Here is a 7,588-nt window from a genome sequence, read left to right as displayed (position 1 = left end):
CTGGTTATTAAGACACAGTAAAGAAAATATTGATTCCGGAATTATCCCAAAGGTCAGGAACCCTGACATGATTTCGATAGCAGTGTCCTCATCTCGAGTGAGATGTGTTACCGTTGCACCACTTGCTCTACACAACGAATATGAGATGTTTATCGATATGAACGTTCCTCAAAATAAGGGCTTTAAAATCCCCGCCCATTCCCACTCGAAGTCAGAAGCAGCGCTCACTTGCCAGTCACCGTCCGTTTTTTTGTTGAACTTTTGTTTTTATTTCATGGGAAAGCATCATTACTTAACCCAATGTCATCTTTTGCAGAATGAAAGAAATGCTGACTGAGGGACAGTCGACACTTCAATCATTTCTTCTGTGTTTTGCATGTTAACTGTTAAACTATATCACATTTTACACAATTTTTGTCGGGGATTCTTTCAAAATCTTCATTGCTGATGACACCAGGAATCTGGGGCAACTTTTGTCAAATTTAACAGCATCGGTTATTCCTTCCGAGCACAGAAAATAGAATCAGTAGTGAAGATAAAATCCCATGGTGCTCATTTTCAGATTCAACACAGTAGGGTTTCAAATAAAGTGAAAGAATTTTACAGTGAAAAGATTTGGAAGTGTTACTTGTATTTGTGTCTTTAATTAAACTTTGTGACGTCTGACTCCCGTTCATGCCTCTGCTGAATAAGAAAGGAGGGTTTGACATTGACCAGACTGCACTGCCCGTGATATTTGTGAGCTCATCCTTTATATTCAGTGGTTTCTCGTCCTTTGATGGGCTGCAGTGTAGCGGATATCACGTTGGCCTCACACGCGAAAGGTCCCTGGTGGATCCGTTTTCTCTCACTCAAAGTTATCTATTTATTGAAGTGGAATAAAGAGCAATGAAGGAATAAGGGAGCCCTTTTGCCAGGAGAATAAATAGCAAATAAAAACGGCAATTGCTGGAAATCTCAGCAGGTCAGGCAGCATTTGCCAGGAGACTAAACTCACCTCGGATTGTTCCACTATAGCAACTTTAAACATAATGTTTCCACCCGGGATTGAAACAGGGACCTTTCGCGTGCAAAGCGAACGTGATAACCACTGCACTACAGAAACCTCTGGCACAGCAGCCACAACAGAGGGGAGCTGACCAGTGAGCTCCCTCTGCGCTGATCGGGAATGTGGAGGCTCACCTTAAACAACTTCTGTCCCACACTGAAAGCTCTCAATCCTTCTCCTCCACTGCCCTTTACAGAAATGTCACGGATCACCCAGCCACCGTGTTCACTTCCACATCCTCACAGTGGGGTCACAGAGGCTCCTACCGTCTCCCCGCGATCAGCGAACTCAAAATTAAACCCAGAACACGTGTCCAGCAACGGGCAGGAGAAACAAGAGAATCTGTAAGTTCGGTCCGTAACAGAAAGTAATGGGGTTATTCATGGTGATTACAGCAATTACTAATCGTCTCACAGACCTCAATTATTTTTATTTGACGAATTGATTGAGTATTGTTACCAGGTTAGTGCGCCGGATCTTCACCCCTCGACCACCAAGGAACAGCTACGATGCATGTCGATCTATTTATATATGACCGTGAATATCAACGGCGAGCTGCCTCGACCTCATGGTGCAACGGTAGCGCGTCTAAATTTAAGTGAGAGAAATTCTTTTCTGCAGTGAAACCCATTTCATCGTTTGTTCCCTTTTAAACACTAGAAACTAAGACGAGGAATAAATAGAGAAATCAAAGCACAACGATATAGACAAGAGGAAGAGAGAAGGGGAAATACTGTCCCCACCCAGAACTAATGCAGAAACCCCTCTGCTGCGCTCGGGGTGGCCACCCACAGCCTGGATACACTAACGTCCCAACAGCTCATTGACTGTTGGAGTGGGACCGTGCGGCGCTTCAGAAGACAGGTCGAAAAAGCAAAGTCACTGATTCGGTCTCATGTGCTCCGGCTACAAAGAATAGATACACACAATAACATGCTTTTATAATGGTTACACATTATCGCCATTCTTGTCAAGCAGTCGTTTCGTTGGTCCAGGGGTATGATTCTCACTTCAGGGTTGTTAATGGCAATTTGCGAGAGATTCCACGTTTAAGTACCGAATGAGACCTTTCAATTTGCATAGAACTTATGCAAACAAGTGTTATGTATGTAAACCTGTAAATACCTTGTTTAACCACCAGAGGGCTCATCCCCTGGAGTCCCAAGAGATCCCACAATCCCTTGGGAGCACTTGTACTTAAGGAGGCCTCACAGGCTGGAGAAGCACTCTGGAGACCTGCAATAAAAGACTAAGGTCACAAATTACTTTGAGCTCACAGTATCTGGTCAGACTCTTTAGTCATGCAATACAACTGGCGATGAGATACAGATGACGAACCCCACCGCAACGATGCAGAGACCAATGGGCATCCTGGAGAAATTTTCAGAGGGAGATGATTGGGAAACCTTAGTGGAGCGACTTGACCAATACTTCGTGGCCAGCGAGCTGGAAGGAGAAGCGAATGCTGCCAAAGGAAGGGCGATTCACCTCACTGTTTGCGGGGCACCATCTTATGGCCTCATACAAAAGCTGCTTGCTCCAGCGAAACGCACAGAGAAATCGTATGTTGATTTGTGCACACTGGTCCAGGAGCATCTTAACCTGAAGGAAAGCGTTCTGATGGCGAGGTTCCGGTTCTACATGTACAAAAGGTCTGAAGGCCAGGAAGTGGTGAGCTATGTCGTCGAGCAAAGACACCTTGCAGGCATTTGGAATTTGAAGGACATTTGGAGCACATGCTCAGGGACTTCTTTGTACTTGGCATTGGCCATGAAGTAATACTTCGTAAACTAATTTTGACAGTCGAGACCCCAACCTTGAGTAAAGCCATAGCGATAGCCCAAGCGTTTATCGCCACCAGTGACAATACCAAACAAATCTCTCAGCACACGAGTGCTGTACAAGTACTGTGAACAAAGTAATGTTGTTTTCAAATCGTTACGTACAGGGCAGGCCTCACATGCCTGTAGCTGTACATCTGCAGATGTCTCAGAGTCCACCATCAAGGGTGATGAATGCTACGCCATTAACACCTTGTTGGCGCTGCGAGGGTGATCATCGTTTCCAATCATGCCGCTTCAAAGGATACGTTTGCAAGGGCTGTGGAACAATGGAACACCTGCAACGAATGTGCAGGCAAGCTGCAAACCCTGCTAATCCTGCAAACCACTATGTTGCAGAGGAGGGCAGATCCACGGCAGATCACAACGAACCAGAGCATCAGACCGAGGAGGTAGAGGAATATGGGGGGCATACATTTACCACAAAGTGCCCCCGATAATGTTGAAGGTTGAATTAAATGGACTCCCGGTGTCAATGGAGCGAGACATGGGCGCGAGCAGAAAGATTTGATAAATTGTGGTGCAGCAAGGCCTCACGGCCAGTCCTGACTCCCATTCGCACTAAACTGAGAACTTACACAAATGAACTGATTCCCGTAATCGGCAGTGCTACTGTAAAGGTCTCCTACGATGGAGCGATACACAAGTTACCACTCTGGGTGGTACCGGGCGATGGCCCCACGCTGCTCGGCAGGAGCTGGCTGGGGAATATACGCTGGAACAGGAACAACATCCGGGTGCTCGCGCCCGTCGACAACATTTCGTCTGCCCAGGTCTTAAACAAATTCCCCTCGTTGTTCGAACCAGGCATCATGAAGTTCCAAGCAGCAAAAGTGCAGATCCACCTAATTCCCCGGGGCACGACCTATCCATCACAAAGCGAGAGCAGTACCGTACACGATGAGAGAGAGGGTGGAGATCGAGCTGGACAGGCTGCAACGAGAGGGCATCATTTTGCCGATCGAATTCAACGAGCGGACCAGTCCGATTGTTCCAGTCCTCAAGGGAGAGGGCACCGTCATATTCTGTGGTGATTACAAAGTAATTATCAAATGTTTCTCCCTTCAGGATCAATACCCACTACCAAAGGCAGACAACCTTTTTGCGACGCTGGCGGAGGAAAGACGATCACGAAGCTGGACTTGACCTCGGCCTACATGACGCAGGAGCTGGAGGAATCATCGAAGGGCCTCACCTGCATCAACACGCACAAAGATCTCTTCATTCACAACAGATGCCCATTTGGGATTCGATCAGCCGCGGCAATATTCCAGAGAAACATGGAAAGCTTACTGAATTTGGTCCCACGCACCGTGGTCTTCCAGGACAACATCTTGGTTACAGGTCGGGACACAGATGAGCATCTGCAGAACCTGGAGGAGGTTCTTAGTCGGCTTAATCGCGTGGGGCAAAGGTTAAAATGCTCGAAGTGCGTTGTCCTGGCGCCTGAAGTGGAGTTCCTGGGGAGAAGAATTGCGGCGGACAGCATCAGGCCCACCGATTCGTAGATGGAGGCAATCGACAACGCACCAAGGCCACAGAACGTGACGGAGCTGCGGTCGTTTCCAGGACTCCTGAACTACTTTCGTATCTTCTTACCGGGTCTCAGAACACTGTTAGAAACACTGCACGCTTTACTGCATAAAGAAAATGAATGGGTATGGGGTAAAAGCCAAGAAAATGCCGTTGTAAAAGCTAGAAAACTGTTATACTCAACCAAATTGCTTGTGCTGTATGATGCATGTAAGCGTTTGGTGCTAGCATGTGATGCGTCGTCATACGATGTTGAGTGTGTATTGCATCAAGCTCATGAATCTGGGAAATTGCAACTGGTTACTTATACATCCAGGAGTCTGTCTAAGGCTGAGAGGACCTACAGCATGATCAAAAAAGAAGTGTTAGCATGTGTTTATGGAGTAAAAAAAATGCACCAATATCTGTTTGGGCTCAAATTTGAATTGGAAACTGACCATAAGCCACTTTTATCCCTCTTTTCTGAAAGTAAGGGGATAAATACAGATGCATCGGTCCGCATCCAGAGATGGGCGCCCACATTGTCGGCATACAACTACGCCATCCGCCACAGACCAGGCACAGAAAACTGTGCCGATGCTCTCAGTAGGCTGCCATTGCCCACCACAGGGGTGGAGATGGCACAGCCCCCAGATTTAGTTATGGTAATGGAAGCATTCGAGAGTGAGCAATCACCTGTTACCGCCCAACAAATTAGAACCTAGATGCGCCCAGATCCCTCATTGTCCTTAGTAAAAAACTGTGTGCTCCACGGGAGTTGGTCTCGTGTTCCGTTAGAGATGCAGGAAGAAATAAAGCCGTACCAGCGGCGCAGAGATAAAATGTCCATACAGGCAGACTGTATCAAGTAGTGGTGCCAAAAAAGGGCAGGGACACTTTCATTAGTGATCTCCACAGTACCCACCCAGGCATTGTAATGACGAAAGCGATAGCCAGATCCCACGTGTGGTGGCCCAGTATCGATGCGGACTTAGAGTCCTGCGTTCACAGATGTAATACATGCTCGCAGTTAAGCAATGTACCCAGGGAGGCGCTGCTAAGTTTTTGGTCTTGGCCCTCCAAACCGTGGTCTAGGGCACATGTCGACTATGCAGGCCCGTTCTTGGGTAAAATGTTCCTTGTGGTTGTAGATGCGTACTCCAAGTGGATTGAATGTGAGATGATGTCCGCTGCCACCACTGAAAGCTTGCGGATCATGTTTGCCATGCACGGCCTACCTAACGTTCTTGTCAGTGACAATGGGCTGTGCTTCACCAGTGCTGAGTTCAAAGAGTTCATGACACGCAATGGGATCAAACATGTCACATCTGCCCCGTTTAAACCAACATCCAATGGTCAGACAGAGAGAGCAGTGCAGCAATCAAGCAGAGCTTGAAGAGGGTAACTGAGGGCTCACTGCAGAGTCACCTATCCCGAGTCCTGCTTAGTTACCGCACAAGACCCCACTCGCTCACTGGCGTTCCCTCCGTGGAACTGCTCATGAAAAGGGCACTTAAGACAAGGCTCTCGTTAGACCACCCTGATCTACACAAACAGGTAGAGAGCAGGTGGCTTCAAGAGAATACATATCATGATCAAGCAAATGTGTCACGCGAAATCGAGATTAATTATCCTGTATTTATGTTGAACTATGGACAAGGTCCCAAGTTGCTTCCCAGCACTGTCGTGGCCAAAGAGGGGAGTAGGGTGTTCCTGGTCAAACTTTCATATGGACTCACCTGCAGGAAACACTTGGACCAAACCAAACTCAGATTCACGGACTATCCAGAACAACCCACAATAGACTCTACCTTTTTCGCTCCTCCAACACACACACAAGTGGCATTCAACCCAGCGGTTGACCACGAAGCAGAACCCATCACCCGCAGCAGCCCAGCAGGACTCACCACGCCCAGCAGATCAGTGAGGGCCCAACAAATGACTCACCAAAACCAGCATTTGCACCGAGAAGTTCAACCAGGGAAAGGAAGGCCATAGATTGACTCAAATTGTAAATAGTTACACTACTGACTTTGGGGAGGCTGGGGGGAGCGGTGCGGGGGGAGTGTTGTTACATATATAAACCTGTAAATACCTTGTTTAACCATCAGAGGGCTCATCCACTGGAGTCCCAAGGGATCCCACAATCCCTTGGGAGCACCTGTACACCAGGAGGCCTCACAGGTTGGAGAGGCACACTGGAGACTTGTAATAAAGGACGACGGTCACACCTTACTTTGAGTTTGCAGTATCTGGTCAGATTCTTTATTCAAGACATAACACTCTGTATTTAGGAGACTGGTTTAAAATGTTTATTGCTCATGTGACAAGGAATCTGGGGCGACTTTTGTTCAATTTATTTCACAGCAAAAATAGTCTCAAAAATCACGTTCCGCCCGGGATCCTTTCGCGTGTGAAGCGAACGTGATAACAACGACGCTACGGAAACACTGCGGTTCAAATGATGTTAGGAACATAACCAGATGTTTAAACTTGCTGTCGAGGAACTGCCAGGATCTTCTTGAATAGTGGACCAGGCTTGAGGGGCCGAATGGCCTACTCCGGCCCCTAATCCTTCCATGCTTATGATCTTATGACCTTTCACAGGAGAACAAACTCGCCCCTGAGCATGCATGAGGAGAAAGCTACAGAAAACATTCCCGCCCAGTGAGCTTTCACTTGTGAGGCAAACATGTGAACCGCGACACTGCGGAAACATCTCCACTTTCAGCACCAGGTCAGACGGAAATGTGAAGCGAGCAGGTGAACTGCTGAATCCCAGTTTTTTGGAGTGAGTTGTGGTGTCAAACAATGAGTTTCACTTAATTATAAAAAGTAAGAAATGTCAGATTCAAATCCACATCTCCAGAGGAGACTGCGAACAGAACACAGCACCTGAGACCGCTCGGCCATCCTGACTATTCAGTGCTGGGTGTGGCCACCTGCAGGGTGATTTTGAACTGTTGTGTCCTGTCACATGAAATAAATGAGGACAGCAGGCGTATCTCTGCCTGACACTGGGGAAACAGTGAGACAGACCTTGGAGCAAGGGTCTGGTTATTGCCAAACAGCAAAGAAAATATTAATTCTGGAAGAACAATTTCCAAAAATACAGTGACCCCGACGTGATTTGAACACGCAACCTTCTGATCTGGAGTCAGACGCGCTACCATTGCGCCACGAGGTC

At 47.5% G+C, this 7,588-nt stretch overlaps 2 non-coding genes across 2 annotated transcripts; both read right to left on the bottom strand.

Moving 5' to 3' along the window:
• Positions 1-1,032: 1,032 nt before the first annotated feature.
• trnaa-ugc (transfer RNA alanine (anticodon UGC)) lies at positions 1,033-1,105 on the bottom strand. Its single transcript has one exon. It is a non-coding gene; the product is annotated as a tRNA-Ala (tRNA).
• A 6,411-nt stretch (positions 1,106-7,516) lies between these two features.
• On the bottom strand, positions 7,517-7,588 carry trnaw-cca (transfer RNA tryptophan (anticodon CCA)). The gene has a single exon. It is a non-coding gene; the product is annotated as a tRNA-Trp (tRNA).

Source organism: Pristiophorus japonicus, chromosome 20 (assembly GCF_044704955.1).
Source record: "Pristiophorus japonicus isolate sPriJap1 chromosome 20, sPriJap1.hap1, whole genome shotgun sequence".
NCBI classification, from domain to species: Eukaryota; Metazoa; Chordata; class Chondrichthyes; family Pristiophoridae; genus Pristiophorus; species Pristiophorus japonicus.
The sequence above is the reverse complement of the archived record's forward strand: the minus strand, read 5'-3'. Positions and strand labels throughout refer to the sequence as shown.